The 15,318-nt window shown below is 37.9% G+C and overlaps 2 long non-coding RNA genes across 2 annotated transcripts in view; one reads left to right on the top strand and one right to left on the bottom strand.

Annotated features, from left to right (window-relative positions):
• LOC125322143 overlaps positions 1-15,318 on the bottom strand; it is a 179,454-nt gene that overhangs the window by 95,832 nt on the left and 68,304 nt on the right. The gene's annotated exons all lie outside the window — the stretch shown is intronic.
• LOC125322144 overlaps positions 1-15,318 on the top strand; it is a 135,246-nt gene that overhangs the window by 95,912 nt on the left and 24,016 nt on the right. Inside the window, exon 4 of the long non-coding RNA XR_007201868.1 lies at positions 8,684-8,780. This is a non-coding gene — a long non-coding RNA (uncharacterized LOC125322144). The remainder of the gene's footprint in view (positions 1-8,683; positions 8,781-15,318) is intronic.

The following is a 15,318-nucleotide window of genomic DNA, read 5'->3' as shown; positions in this document are numbered from 1 at the left end:
TACGAAAAGGAAAGAAACATGAGAATCTCTAATATTCAAGCGTCTACTGCCCATTTTCTTAATCTTCCTGAATGAATGTTTGAGCTTATTATACTCGTAGAAGCCTGCCAAGTCTTTGGATTTATTGCTCTAAATCGGTGGAGTCATTGTCATTATTAGACCAGTTGCTAGTCAATACTTAAAAGCATTCATTAGCTGCAAATGACAGAAATGGTAGTACACTATAGATTTTTTTTATTGTTGTCCAGAATGCATGCTTCGTACTGAAGGGAATAATGAGAGAAGGATTAAGTGAGAGGTCAGTAAGGATTTTACTGATAACGGGAACAATGTAGTAGGAATCCCTATGCTGTTCCAGAGTCTTTTCTCATTTTCCTCATTTTGTGCTATGCACGCAAATTTGAAGACAATAGGAGTATTAGTAGTTTCTGTGGGTAACTAGTGCATCTGCCTTTAACAAGAGCCTGCATGTTGTAATTTGAAATAAATTGATTTCAGTGAAAAATATGAGTAGTAATTACTTTTCTGCTCCTGGATGGCCTGCTTTATTTGTAGTACAAGATTCACAAACTACTTTTTGGTTTGATATCCCTCAGGCTTGGGCCTTTTCTGAGCTGTGGATATTTGCTGTGATCCAGCATGTTAAGAGCTAAGGTCCTGAGCTGGACTTCTCAAAGGTACTGGGCTAGGTCTTCCTCTTGTATAGCCCCTGCCTGGAAACTGGGCTAGGTCCTTTAGGTTCCCTTGAAAACCTCAGCTGCAGTTCCTCCTAAAAGGAATAACAAAGAAGACACACTTGTCAAAGGAACTGGCACCTAATAGCTCCTTTGTTTTCAATGGGAGCTGCAGAGTAATAAGCCTCTATGAAAATCTTTCTGTTCATTTTGCCTTCTAACTGGGAGCCGAGTTCCTCAGAAAAGCTGGCCAACAACTACTACATAAAGATGATATCCTGGGATGACAGGTACTTTGACAGTGCACAACAGTTAAATAAAAAATGCTGAATTCATGTTATATCTGGAGGTAACTGCATTCAAACTGCTCTTCACCAGTTAAAGAGAGATGTTCAATTTTTCCAATCAGCAGACTGACTGCTCTCCTTTCTGCTTTAGACTTAATTCAAAACAATGAAACGTTCAGATGAACATTTCTTCCTGTACAACATTAACATGATGACACAGTAACCAAAATAATTATAGTCCTGGAACATTATTTTCTTTTTAAGCAGTCTGAGACTCCTAGAGAAGAGCCTCTTTAAATTGGATCTTCAAAGACAAATTTATTGCCACCAAAATAACAGTTGATTTTAAAAACTAAATAAAATAAACCCCAAAAACAATAACCTGAAGGGATCTAAGCTTATTAGTGAAACATTAAGTTTTAAAGATCTAGGCAATTTCCAGAGATCTTATAATTAACAAAGGAAACATTTGGATTGCACTGTATTTTCTGATTGTTAAAACTGTCATAATTCTATTAGCAACTTTAAAAAGAAAATCTTTAGAGAAAATATTGTCTCCTTCGAAATTGTCCTTCTTAATTAGCCTGGCTTTAACTCCTCTTTTGATAAAAGGCTTTTCCTTGCTATTTGGTGACTGACAAGTAAGGACATTGTTCTAAAAATATCTTCTTGTGCAGATACTCAACCATAAGCACCTGGGATATAGAATTTTTTTCCCTATAACTTGGAGACTAATCCATTGAGTGTCTCTTTATGTGAGCAGTTTTAACTTATGCAGGCAATGTTATTGACTTCAAGAACTATGGGTCGGCAGACCAATCCTTAAGAGTAGCTTGGTTAAAAAATATTAATTTTAAAGTATGGATATATGGTCAGCTCTGGATAAATGATTCTAACCATGTAAAGTAAAAGAAAAATGATAAGGGAAAATGCCTACAACTCTTATTCAGCAAAAGCTCCTGTTTAAATAATTAAAGGAGATTGTGCCCAATGTATAAATTTCTCCACTAGACCCTTTTTTCCATGGAGAGTTGAAGTTTTGTTGAATCTTCTATTTCTAACTCTGAAGCCAATTTGTAGGAGGTGGTGTGTAAAAGCACTTTAGCAGGGAAAAGCAGCAATCTCAATGCATCAAAGTTAGGTGGTAGCGGGGTTATCGCTCCGTGAAAATCACATAAACATTCCACATATGAAATATTACTCATCAGGGCAAAACCCTCCAAGGGTTTCAAAGATGACAATGGTGTCATGAAACCCTTTTTTGAAAGAGGAAAAATTTATTCCACTGCTAAGATTGATTCTGTCGCCGTGCAGCAGGCAGTGTGACGAGGCAGAGAATGAACATAATTGAGAAGAGAATTAGCAAACCTTAAATATCTGCTGCTGCAATATCATTACCCATAAACTTGCCCTTTTTCCACCCTCTTTTCCCCAAAGACTGACATCCCATAACTGCAGTGAAAAAGAATGTGTTCTTTCGAACAGCTAAATCAACAAGGTCTCACATGAGTAGTGTTGAGTGGTGTGGTTGAATGATTTCATGAAAAACTAATCAAGTATTCATCATTGAGATCAAACACTTCCCAAGTAATTATTATCAAAACCAATTTGATAAGACCTGAAGAAGTGGCATTGCTGATCTAATCAGAATTAGAACAGAAATAGTTCTCTCAGCTTTTGTAATGTTCAGGTATGAAAGCACAAAAATGTAATTGTGTTTTATAATTAAGAAATCTGTCATACTGTAATCAATTATTTCAGATCAATCATAACAATTTTACTTCTTCTGGTTATTTTATAAGAGCACGCATTTGCAAATTGACTTTTTCATATATAGGTAATGTAATACGTGGAACAGAAATGCATTAGAAACTATCTAGTTTAAAGCTATTTCATTTAAAAAAGAAAGGATTATGTGACTATAATGACTACCAGAACTGTTAAGTCCATATTTGCAATTTTTCCCTATAATAATGATTTCCTTTTATATTAAAATTTAAATACAGAATATTTTTAAGAAGTAAGATGATATTTGCAGTCTCAGCAGCCTTCTAGTTTTGTGTCTTTTAACATGATTAAATTCTCAAGGAAAATTTACAAATTTTAGAAATTTAAAAGTATTTTACATGTATTTCCAGCTAAAAAAGTAGAAATCACAATACCCCGGTCAATTTCCAGGAATTTATTTGTCTGGTCATTATCTTCAAGCAAGACCCAAAACACATTTGAGATGGCACAATACATCATATTGCCATTACCGTGGCAGATTTTGACAATATAGAATTTCAAACAGATCATATGGGAAAAAAAATCCCCATCCTAATAGGCTGATTTACTTAATAATACCGGGCTAGAATCCCTATGCCACTTGCATAAATCTTAATTGGCCCTAATTTTAATGGCTTTATTAGTTTTAGTTCTAAGGTTATTTGATTTCTCAGAAATATTTTTCCATGCAGATTACTGAGTCATATCTGGGTGACAAAAGTCCTTAGAAAAGTGGCCTTTCTTCAGAGTCTCATTTCTTGGATGAGGATCTTAAAAACTCATTTCACAGATTATTTTGTGAGTATTTGAACTATTATGAGCATGTGAATGTGGCTGTGGTTTTTTTAAAATTAATTGATAAGTAGAATGCCAGTATTTTAAAATAGCTTCCTAATATGTAAATAAAAGTCTGAATGAAAATGAACCATGCTTCTTAGACTTAAGTTCATCATTTTAATGGTTTTTTTTGAGAGCTTATTCAGAGTCTGACTGTAGCCAGGTAAATAAGACGGTTTACAGAGGGACTAATAAAAATTAATCAGAATGGAGGAATATGGTCCAGCCTAAAACTTAGTGTTACCTACTGGGGAACTACACTATTTCTACACTAATTTTAAAATTATAGCAACAGTAACAGTTTTTTCCCCACAGGTTGATCAGTGGAAAAATTGTATGTATTCAGTAGTCCAAAATTCCTACTATTTGTTTTGTTTTCAAAGAAAGATTTTAGGGATCTCTGTAGAAAATAAAGGCCTAAATCTGGTTCAATTTTAGTTTAAGAACTTATTTTTAAGCCTGCAAAATGAAAGGAAGGGCATTTTGTTTCAGCAGCAAAAACTATATCCTTCGTAAAAGTGAAATTCTCTACAGGTCTGTGAAAAAAAATAAATCTAGGCAAGTTGTTTCACCACAGAAAATGGCATCTCATCACATTGTTTCTGCTGACTATCACTGATGACAAACATCAGTGAATCATTCACTTGAAAGATAAATCTTGCCAGCTTTACTCTTAACAGGAGGGTTCTACACCCAGAAAATTATCCAAATACAAACTGGTGCCCTTTTGTTTCATACAACTGGCACAACCATTTCTTACAGTCTGATCCAACAAAAAACATATTCTAGTTTCAGCACGTCATAAAAAAAAGAACTGCTAATTTCTACAGTACTGTACAAAACAAATCCTTATCTATCAAAGCTATTTAAATGCTATGCAGTTATTTTAAGAAGGCAAAGAATTTTTTGCTTCATAGACTGTCAGCTGCCTTGACTGTAAATGTACTCTGTAAGCCCTGTTTCTATAGTTTGAGCCCTAGATGATTTCTGGCTGCAGATTTAAGTATTCCTTCATCTCTACAAGCAAGAGCCACTAGGTGTGTTGCGGATCTTTTTACTCCAAACATGGAGGCTAATATTTGTTTTTGAAATCATACAATACTTGTATAGTGAGAAAATGCTTCAAAAAGTGAAACAAAAGCAGTAGGCCTGAATTCTCCAAACTTCATTTGCAACGGGTAGCCCTTTATTTGTAGACAGTTGGTCAGATTATTTGGCTGGTTATGAGTACAATAACATGGCATAACCGAATATTATTTTCTTAAAATTGCTTATTGCATTCAGGGTTGCACATTGAAAATTGGCTGCGTTTAAGACTTCTGCCATTAATACATGAAAGACAGCACATTATTATCTTCCTTTTCTACATACATTTTTAAAAATGGCCTTTTTTCCCTTAATTTTTGCCATACCTTTGATGATACCTTGCTTTCTCTAATTACTATAAATGTAGTCATAATATTTTAGTCAAGCCACACTGTACTGTTCACCAAAGTCCTTTTGAAAGGTATCAGTGACATGGAGTCTTTATTGACAGAAATAGAAAAGAGACCTAAGATGGTGTGTAGCCAGAAAAAAGAACTGCACCTTAACACGCTTGTGGCCCTCTGACATTTCTAAATGCCCACACAAGAGCTTCCCTGAGATTTACCAACAGCATCTCTCTGCCCTGCCACAGTTAGAGCAATCATCAGCTTGTGACATGCTAGCAAGACAGGGCAATCCTCCCCATATCTGACCAAGACTATCTCTAATCTGAAGCAATTAGAAAGGATACTATCTCTGAGCAGCATATTGTATGTTACATTGTGTGCAAGAGCTGCAGCCATGGGAAATCCATAAATCCAGTAAGACATCAAGGGAGTTTGTACAGGTCATGCACACTGACAGATACTCCTTCACCTCTATTCAAAGGTTTCTGACCGCAGGAGGGAGATCAGACCATTATTTGCTTTATCTGAACCAAGAAATTTTTCTTTGGGGAATCTCCCAGAACCTGCTTAAAGCCGTGGAGAGCAATGGTAAAACTCCTATTGTGTTCAACAGAAGTAGGTCTTGGAAAGAGAAAAAGCTTGTGGCCCTTCTGTCTGCTTCACATCAAATTCCTATCAATTTTGTCTAATGTCTTCAGCAGCAGCAGGAGAACTAGATGAGGTCTGGCAGAAAAGACTCTGCAGTAAATTCCCTCTGCCAAGCACTGCTTCTGTGAAACACAACAAATCACGTCACTTGGCTGACTGCTAATTGCCTTTTACTCTTCCTCTGCTGAGGACAGAACAACTATTCCTGTCTCCCACTTTTACTTGCTGTGTTTGCCTAGATATCCTTTCTTTAGATCACAAACTATTTTTGCTTTGTGTCAATATGCTCAGGTTGAGTTAGATGCCAAAGTTTCTGGAGAGACTGGAGGTAGGTGCCTTAGCTAAACAACCCTCCAGACTACACTGACTCCATCAAAATGCCATTTGAGACGCATTAAGGAGCTCTAGATGCCTTCTTGGTCTGACAGCTGTCAGATAGGACCTTCAAGAGATCCTTACCTTTCTTGAGTGGTAGCTGGAGATAAACTGACACACCTTATGGTACTAAAAATGGCACAAGTTGCTCATGCAGAGAGACAATTGTATCTAATTTTAGATCATTACCGACTGCAATAGATTGAAATGTAGCCTGTGTGCCGAGAGCTACATGCTGATCTAAACGTAGATGCCTGAATCTTGACCCAAAATGCGCTGTTGGTCTCTCTTCAAGAGTCTGGGATTAATGTGAGGTTATGGAAGATGAGTGGTCTCCAGTAGGTCTGGTATCACATCTGCTAGCTTCGTCCAGACATCACTGGACAATCTCAAAAGTCATATGATATATAAGTCTAGGAAATGGAATATGGGGGGTTTTTGTGACACACTCCAAACCTGCCATGTCAGCCATGGCATGCTGAGAAATTCTTTCCTTCAAGTGCTAGAATATTGTTGGCCCAGATTCATTGTCAATTTTTGTTGCTGTACATTTAGACTGTTGATACAGTCCTATATGTTCAATGGACATATTGCCATGTTACTCTCTGAGGAAGACTGCAATTGCTATTAGAGTAATTTTCTTCTTTTAAATTGGACTTTTACACTAACCATTTTATTTCCTGTAAATTATCTACAGAGTCAGATGCCTTTAGGTCATATACTAGCAAAAATTGGGATTAATGATTCCCTGGTTTAACATGGTTCTTACTAAGAAGTGAAGACAAAAAACACTGACAAAAATGTACTTTCCTTACATTTCCTGAATTACATTAAATTAGAAAATCAATATAATTCATCATGCCTTCTAGTGGTTTGTTGATAAAGCAAAATGTTAACTTCAGGGTTTAGGGTTGAAGACTATTTTTGAGCAAATATCTGTGTGAAATCACTAAAATACCTGGATATAAAGAAAAGTCCACACATGCAGACCCCTTGACTTTACTCACAAATAGAAATACCCCTCCTCAATGCTTCAGCTCAGTCTTCTTAAATATGTTACAAGTACTGCTGAGCATGGACCTTCTACTCTCCACTTATCCTAAATTTTGCTATTTTGACCTGCAATTGTTTAAAAAAAATGTAGTTATGATACAGCACCTATGTTTTCTTAACATAGCTGCCAAAGTGCTGCTCTTCTTTGCAGTCAGGCTGCATTTCTAAGAACATATAAAAATGAGCTTGGTCTATAGGGAAGAACTACAAGAGAAGGTAAGACAAACAATGCAAGGAAGATTTGAGATTGCAAGAATGAACCTTTGGGATGAGTAAGGAAGGCTCTGGAATAAAATCATAAAAGATGTGAAAAAGAAGCAAAAGAATAGAAAAGTAACACCACTCCCTAAAGGAGGCAAACGGGGGAAAAATTGTTTTGGAGAAAAAGTAAAGCGAAATGGTGAAGAGACATTACTGCAAAGGACAAAGAAGATGAAGAAGGGATCAAAAAATTCCTCTGAGAGGAGTGCCGGTAGAGAGGAGGAAGAAAAAAATACCTTTATATGAGACACTGTTCCTTATTTGAGTAAATAGAGTTGGTTAATGCTTTTCATACCCAAGAAGCCTGGTTTTGGTAAGCATTCTAGGCATTATCTTTTAATTTTTTCCTCACAACATGAGACTTGAATGAAAGCTGTATGTAAATGGCATAGGCTTTTATATCAGACCATGTTGCCTGGTATTATAAATGTATCTGACTGACTTTAAATACAATTTTAAAAAACAATTATTTCTTAAGCTTTTCAATGAAACCAAATAACTGTTTTAAAATGACAGTTCAAGCCCCAGTGAAAGTACTAGTAACAAACAGCACAGTGAGTTTAATTACCGTATGTTTACTCAGAACTCAATTAAATGGAAACGACTTTCAATTTTTTTAAAATCTTTTCCCTCCAAAAGTTACGGGTTATACAGCCTATTACTCCATAACTCACAGAAATACTGGTACTTTCCCATATGTTTTCTATCGCATTACAGAAGAAACTGCTGTTTGCCTTCTTTCTTGGAAGGGAGGAAATATCTACAAGGCGGAAGGAACTGCTCTCTAATGGTCTATCAATTTTCTCTAAAATATAGATAGGGTAGATGGATAGTGAATGGATAAATAGGTAGGCTTGGCACGATCACATGACTCCAGGAGCTGAATCTTCAGCTTCTGCACACTTTTCAGAGCACAGCTCGGTTAAGCTAACAATAGCTTTTCTTTCATTAAGAGAATACCAATGAAACTTGCCCATTTAGGTACCACTAGATACTGCTTAACAGTAAAGACAAAAAAATGTGTTTTTCCTTAAACAAAAGAAATGTAAAGCTTGAGGACTTTTAAGATTACATGGATGTAGAAAAACAGTGTCTATACAATGATTTCTGCGTCCTTTCCTTAAGATCATAAACAGTTATTAAATGCATTCAGAAGAATCCATAATATCTGTGTGTGGGATGAAGGCAGAACTGGCAAATTTCCAGCAGAAATCTCGACCTTCATAGTACTCAGTATGCAAGGAAGAGCTTTCTCAGTATAAGCCTTTTGCTAGTCAGCATTTCAGGGTAATATCCAAATTTTTGGCGTCTGTTTTGGCTCATGTGTAACACTGCTGTTTCCCTGTAGGTGAGAAAATATCAGGAAACAAGAGCCTGGACTACAAATGCTCTGTGTAACTTGCAGCCTCCATAGGACCTTGAGTGTCTGTCACTGAGCCTAACAGGTAAGATACTTAAAATCACCAATAAATGCATTAAATTACTTAGCTTTACACCCAATTTTACCATGCTGTAGCCCGACATTTAAATGTCTAAACCTAACCATTATGGTCCAGTATGTATAATATTGTCAAGTTGCCTCCCTGACACAGAATTTAATATGCTTTGCTAAGCCCTCTGATGATCTGAGTACTGTAAGGAGATGGTTGTGGACTCAGAGATCTCACATCAAACAATGGGAAGGCAGCACACACACAAAGCCAAGCACAGCTCAGATAGGGAGGCAACAGCAAACAGGTGAATGCAGTGGACGTACATTGCATCTCCCATGGAGCAGTGCCCCCTTTGCTGAATCATTAAGAGTTCTGTTCTAGTTCATGGAGATAAGTCTGATACTGCTGTTGTTACCTTTCACATGTAATTTAATGTTGACACGTGCTGTTCTAAATATTAATTGGAAAAATACATAGCTTGAATGAATATGGAGAAATCAGATTTGTTTTTCACATAGTATAGTACAAAGACTTCAACATAAGCGCAGCAGACTTAAACAGCTCTGATGATTTTTTAAATACATTTGTAACATTCCTAATAGCAAAATGAAGCCCCAGACTCACTCCTTTGTGGAAAGGAAATCAGTTGAGAACCCGTTCCTAGTGTAAGCCTGGTGCACTAATTGTGAATCATTTTGAGAAGCTGCTCATTGACAGCTTCATGCTGGGAAGTCTAAATTACTCTGTCCCACTTTTCTCAGAGGGAGAGAATCATTTGTGTAGGTCTTTCTACAGCTTGAATCCCAGCCTCCACAAAGCAAGATGTGCTAAGTAAGGCAGCAGCATTTAGGAGCCTAATGAATGTGCATACGCAAGTATGAAGACACACTTGTAAGCTGGCGCTGGTAAGGAAGAGTACATTATTCGATGTATCCTCTTTGGAAAAAAATCAATAAAATTCATATACGGCATGCTCATTGTAAAACGACATGTGCTGCATTTAATACTCACTGACGTGACACTTAACAAACAGTCTTGAACTGAGCTCTATTTGCATTTGATTTCTGTCACAGCTTGACAAAAAAGTCTGTTGCTTTCATCTGCTTTTTCTTTTTAACACTTCTAACCAAAGATGCATAGGTGTACCTTGCAGGCAGAATAAAAAGCAAAGTGCCCTCTAAAGGGGTCTCAAACCCTTTTCCCTACATGTTTATAATGTACCCCAATGTTCAATCACTTTTTCAGCCCAGCAGAAAGAAGAGAGAATAATTTTAAGAGCTCTTGAATATTTGGTGAATTTTAATTAAATATACATGGACAAAAGGGCAGGAAACACAGAATTGTCTCAGCCTTGAATGAGGGAATAGTATTTTAGTAGAAGCCCTCAGAGCATTGCAGCGGGGACAAGAAAGGATCACAGAACAAGAACAGAAGAAAGCCTAAAAGACAAAGAGAGCCAGGTTATACAAGGAGATTTGAGATATTCTGAACTCACCCTGTGACCAATCCCACACATCTCAGACATAAAAATAGGAAGTTTTCCCATATAGCAATGCCTTTTACAGACCTACAGCAGATCCACAGTATGTTGCATGTGGGGAAACACTTTAATAGACTCTAACATGTCTGTGGAAATAAGATCAAGGATTTGACCCTTAGGTTTTGTGATTAATGTTTAAGTTATGGCTGTTTCCATAATTCTGGTGACTTAGAAAAATGTGAAACATTTAAAGCACTTGCATTAATTTCTCTCATGCCAAGGTGCAGTCACCATAGCAGTATAATTGCATGCAAACTAAATAGAGCAAACAATGAGTGGTTCAAATGCTAACAACCCATTTCCTTTGCTTGGGACTGACAGTGCTGGTACTGCCTCAGAACTTTGATTACTGCTGGTTTAACCCACCTCCTGGGGATTCTTCCATTTGCTGGCTTTCCAGAGCTCAGGCAAAACTACCCAGAGATTGCTAGGTTTTGAAACAACCAGAAGTATTGCCTATGTTCCATAAGTGAACCCTAAGTGCCTCAGTGCAAAAAGTACCCAAACAGCAATGCCTAACTTTTCTACTCAGGTGAATTGATATATCACAGGAATCAAATTTGTTTAGGAACTTGATTTTCACCTACTTATTTCGAGATACCATCACTTTGGTTGAAGTATGTGTCCTGATCCCTTTTCCTCTTCTGCTAAGTAGAAGTCCTGCCATTTCCTTAGGATGTGAACCCTTCAGGTGGTCTCCGATGACTCGGAAAATGTACTGATCACATTTAATTCATCTCCAAGCACACTTCAAGAACAGTTTAATTGAAACCTCAGCCAAAATACCAGTGAGAGGTAACATCCACGCCCTCCCCATGATGACATTGTTACTGCGGCAGTTACTCAGAAAATGAAATCCTGACATCCAGATATCGCTCACTTTGATGGGGTTTCCGTTCAATAGCTCCTAATGCCCAGAAAACCACTCCTGTCAGGCTAACAGTGCAGAGAGTATGTGTCCAAAACCTGCCCTCTCCTATGGACTGCACCATCAGAGCTGCACAAACTTCCAGTCCCTCTGGCTAGGCGGGTCATCCTTTCATCTCCCTTTTCCAAATATCTTTCCTTAAGGTCTGGAAATGTCATAGAAATGATTGATACAGCCCTGAGTGAGACAGTAAATTCAAAAGAGAAATGGTTTTCCAGAATAACTGGGAGGAGGGATAAAGGACATAATCAGAGAAGAATAGCTGTGAGTTCAAATCCTTTGTGGCAGCTCTGGGAACTACCAATCTCTGAATGAGCTTCCTGCACTAGCATGATAATATGTCAGTTATCAGAAAAAATAAGAGAGAGAGAGAGAGAGAGAGAGAAAAGGATTGGTCTTTTCCCTGTGGAGAAGGGGAGTCTCTGAGGGAACTTAATCACAGTATAACAGTACTTACAGGATGGTTGCAAAGTGGGCAGAGTGTCTCTCTCTTCACAAGGAGCCACATGGAAAAGACAAGGGGCAGCTGGTACAAATTGCACTGGTAAAAATTTCATCTTGACATAAGAAAGAAATGTTTACTGTGAGACCAGTCAGTTGCTGTAATAATCTTTGCAGAGATGTGGTAGCATCCTCATCACTGGAAGTTTTCAAGATGGAATGGGACAGGTTGCTAGACAATGTCATCTAGTGTCCCTGTCCCATGGAAATTTGGGCCAGAGTATCTTTGGAAGTCCCCTAGAAACTAGGCTGTGATTATATGATTGTCTATGTCTCCTGTGTACATATTCTGGGCATGTTCACTGGATTTGGTTACCTGGCTCCTGATTTGGGTCACACATGACAGGAAACGTGATTTTTCATTCTAAATAACTTGGCAGTAGTCAGAAGGTAGACTCTTAGAAGACAGGGAAAATGGTCATTAAAAAGGTAAGGAATTTGGAAGGCTAGTTGCCATCTGGAATTTTTGGACTGAAAATTTGGCCTTAAATGCTTCTTTGAATGAAATTTCGTCTATTTGAGAAAGAGAGTTACCTTCAAACACCAGCTCCTTAGTCTTCCCATTAAAATCTTCAATAGTATATGGTTGGTACTTCTTACTCCCAGTTCCTAGTTTTCCAGTGAAAATGTTTCCAGAGACTGCAGAGTCAGTCTGCTAATTTGAAGAGATAGAGTATTCATTTTAACAGAAACCTGTTCATGTTCGTCACAGAAAATGGGACTCCATATGTACAGTAACTGAATTATTAAGTGGACAGATTATTTGCTTGAGGACATATTTATTTGGCCTAGAAAAAAATCTGTGCATTGTGTTGCAGTAGATGAGTACTGGCTAATAGAAGTACCTACCACAGATTCCCCACTCTTTCCTTTAGCCTGTATTTTAATGTTTATTGCTCTAAACATAAGTATTCAGAAAACAGACACATGCTGTAGAGATTCACGAAAACACTTGGAAGGCTTCTGCTGCCCAGTTTATCCCATCAGAGAATGGAGCTCATGTTTGACATGCCTCCTGAGCTCTGGTTCCCCCACAAATTCATGGGTTTAAACATGTGGCCATACCGGCTGGGGACTGTGGGACTGGCCACAAACATTAGGCTGGGCACAGGTTTTAATTTGTTGTGGAATTAAGCCCCCAGCTATCAGATGAACGATGAAAATTCTGCAGCTTTCTGAATCCACACATTTTACCTTGTAAACATTCATGTATAAAATCACTTTTTACATCCAGTGTTAATTTCAAATTCTGATTATAAAAGCAGAAAAATGCCTCTGTAATTTATGTAATATTTATTTAAACCATTAAAAGAGAATTTGCTAAGAGCAAGAAGAGCTAACAGATATTACTACTCAAGGGTTTTTAGCAGAAATGAAGCCTCCTTCATAATAGAGTTATGTAAGACATTTGGAATTCGTAATTTGCTGAGTTTCAGTTTTAATTTGTGCTGCTTCTTTTATGTACAGATGTAGCAATTTTCTGGTCCCAGCTGAAATGTGTTTTAGTTGTAAGGTTTCAGTGAAAAAATATTTGTCTGTTTCTTAATTAAATATAAGATTGCTTTTATTCTCCTAGTTTTCTCCATATCAAGAATTTCATTTTCACCCAGCCTGTTTCTTGTCTTTATTTCCCTCAGTTTATCCTGAGTTTTCAAGGCTATGTTAATATATTTTTATTCATTTTATTTTATTTATCCAACCCCTTGCAAAAAAAAAAAGAAAAAAAAAAGGAGGGGAGAATAAAAGAATGATGAAGCTGCAAATCTAAAAAACATAGTGAAAAATTACTTTCTAGAAACTTTGTGTTGATCTGGAACTTACTAGAGTGTTGCAATTAGGTTAAATTAGATAAAGATGCAAGCTTAGAACAATTCAATGTTTAATTAAAGGACCTAAACTGATTAGCATCCAGAAAGGGTAACCTACCTGGGGGACCTGAATACATCTAGGTCATATATATAGCATAAATATCCCCTTCAAATTCATACCTTGTGAAAACTTACTAGCTTTCAGATGAGAGAATTTGAATGTAGTCTGTGGTCATTTTGATATTTATCTCTCTCGATGCTTGTGGCCAACCAAGGGAAGCTGTTATGTGGATATATGTTTGTACACAGATCTGTATGCACCCACCCACACACCCACCCCATGTGTTTTGCATAAATGCGTGCGTTTATGGGTACGCAGACTGAGATACATCCCTGATTCACACTGGCGTGTGGATCCAACACCACCATGCCATGAGTGCTCCCCAGCTCCCAGCTGGTGTTCATTCCTGCTGAGCCCTGACCATATGTCAGGGTAATAGTGGTGCATGCACTCTTCTCCCCTTCTCCTGCCTCTCCACACCTCCATTTCTGCAGCAGGGAGCCACTATGGTCTCCAACACACCTCCCTGTCGGGTCAGGGGGTCTCAGAACCTGTGTGATGCTGGGGCTGGATTTCAGATGTAGACATTGGGATACAGGGGTTGCACTTGTGCTGTTAAAGACAAGAGGGAGGGCACATGGGCAAGCTCAAGATCAGAACCACTGCCACTGCTTAGTTTAGGCCTTGTCTCTTAGTCGTAAGGATCAAGACCATAACAATTCTGAAACCACTCTGTCCAAAGTTATCCAAAAGCCAGTGTCTAGCCTTCTCTTACTCAGCAGTGCAGACGTGCTCACAAGTTTGCAAGCAGGCAGGATGAGAGAGCTCAGAGAAACAGAAGTTATGGTAGTCACAGGACCCAGAGAGCCACAGGTGGGGACACACTGGGCTTGTCTTGGAAGTAGATGCAAAAAGCTTTTGAGGGATTTGGGAAAGGTATATTCTCACAATGAAGGGATTATAGCATTGAGGAAGTAGAAGGACAGAGAATGTCAGGAACATGCTACTAGGTTCATGCCTTGAGGAGAGCAGTAAAGAGAAAGGGCAGAGAGAAAACTAAAGGCCCTGATTTCAGGAACGTTTGAAGCAAAAGGAACTTGAAACCTTGAGGATCAAGTTTGACTACTCTCCATCCATAGCAACGAATATTTATTAGAAATGAGAATTTTCAAAAGGATTAATGCATATGAAAATTTCTGCCAATGCAATCTAAGGATGGTTTCTAGCAACAGGGCTGGACATGTCAGCATGGGGGATATCCAGTCTGAAAAGTGGACAGCAGGATGGAAAAAGAAGTTCAGTTAACATGCCAGCCAAGAAAGGAGTGCCAGAGTCTGGAACAAAAGCTGCTATGGCCAGCCTCCTGCCCCATACCTCTGTAATTATCCAGCTGCCTTGCAGCCCTAAAATACTAACTGAAAGCTCTGCTGCCTGATGCAATTCATCTGATCTTTATCTTTCTTTATTTATCCTTCCTGTCAGAAGCAACCAAAATTACTGTAACTGCCAGCTCAAAATTGAATAGCAGAACTAACATCCTCTTATCTGCTGATGAAGGCTGATATTAATAAAGCAACTTGATTGATAAGATTAGAGGATTCCATGGATATGTAATTTTTTTGAAAATAGACTTTGCTGAAAAAAGTTTATTCTGATTCCACTCTTACTGAAATGATTTCTTAGGTTATTTTGTTTCCTGGTTTTTCTCTTCT

The sequence above is a fragment of the Corvus hawaiiensis genome, chromosome 2 (assembly GCF_020740725.1).
Source record: "Corvus hawaiiensis isolate bCorHaw1 chromosome 2, bCorHaw1.pri.cur, whole genome shotgun sequence".
In the NCBI taxonomy this organism is placed as follows: domain Eukaryota; kingdom Metazoa; phylum Chordata; class Aves; order Passeriformes; family Corvidae; genus Corvus; species Corvus hawaiiensis.
Note: the sequence above shows the minus strand (reverse complement) of the source record. Positions and strands in the feature narration are given on the sequence as shown.